Source organism: Eimeria mitis, genomic scaffold (genome assembly GCF_000499745.2).
Source record: "Eimeria mitis Houghton genomic scaffold, Emh_scaff841, whole genome shotgun sequence".
Lineage (NCBI taxonomy): Eukaryota > Apicomplexa > Conoidasida > Eucoccidiorida > Eimeriidae > Eimeria > Eimeria mitis.
In genome coordinates this window covers 6,177-6,571 of record NW_013576188.1, presented here as the reverse complement: position 1 = coordinate 6,571, position 395 = coordinate 6,177, and the positions used below count along the sequence as shown (strand labels likewise).

Below are 395 nucleotides of genomic sequence, written 5' to 3'. Positions count from 1 at the left end.
AATAAAACCATATTTATAACAATAAATATAATTACAATACAAATATTAATAAAAACAACAAAAAAAAAAATAATAAAGATGGAGATAACAATAAAAACAACAAAAACAATATATATAGATACAACCATACACCCAAAAGGAAGTAAAAAAAAACTAAATAATAAAATGTAGTCTTGTTGCTATCTGTATTATTGTTTTTTTATCGTTATGTCTATCATTACTATTACTTTCTGTTTATAATAAAAAGCTGCAGCAGCAGTGTTGCTGCTGCTGCTGCAGCAGTGTTGCTGCTGCAGCAGCAGCAGTGTTGCTGCAGCAGCAGCAGCAGCAACAAACTTACCTCAAGCGAATGCCACAGTCACGGCACTGCTGTCTCCCTGTGTCGTTCAGCGGCA

The 395-nt window shown here is 33.7% G+C and overlaps 1 protein-coding gene across 1 annotated transcript in view; it reads right to left on the bottom strand.

The window, feature by feature from the left end:
• The window catches only part of EMH_0023550 (phosphoglycerate mutase protein, putative), a gene marked incomplete at both ends in the record, with an annotated part of 3,176 nt that overhangs the window by 1,662 nt on the left and 1,119 nt on the right, over positions 1–395 (bottom strand). The gene's annotated exons all lie outside the window — the stretch shown is intronic.